This window comes from Plasmopara halstedii (assembly GCF_900000015.1).
Source record: "Plasmopara halstedii genome assembly, contig: Scaffold_202, whole genome shotgun sequence".
Taxonomy (NCBI): Eukaryota; Oomycota; class Peronosporomycetes; order Peronosporales; family Peronosporaceae; genus Plasmopara; species Plasmopara halstedii.
In genome coordinates this window covers 107,185-107,476 of record NW_020187123.1, presented here as the reverse complement: position 1 = coordinate 107,476, position 292 = coordinate 107,185, and positions in this window count along the sequence as shown.

The window sequence follows — 292 nt, the reverse complement described above, 5'->3', positions numbered from 1 at the left end:
TCAAACGAAAGCGTCTTGTTTAATCAGTAGTGCTGTAGCCTGTCTGGAAGCGTCACAAGCGTATGTGACTTGATATCTAAGCTCCCGGCAACATGTCGAACGTTTGAGTGCATTAACGGTTGCCGATGCGATAAACGAATGGGTCTTGTTTTATCAGTAGCGCTGTAGCATGTCTGGAAGCGTCACAAACGTATGCGACTTTGGAATTTTAGCTCCTGACAACGTGACGAACGTTTGAGTACATTAACGGCTGCCGATGCGTCAATCGAATGCGTCTGGTTTAATCAGTAGC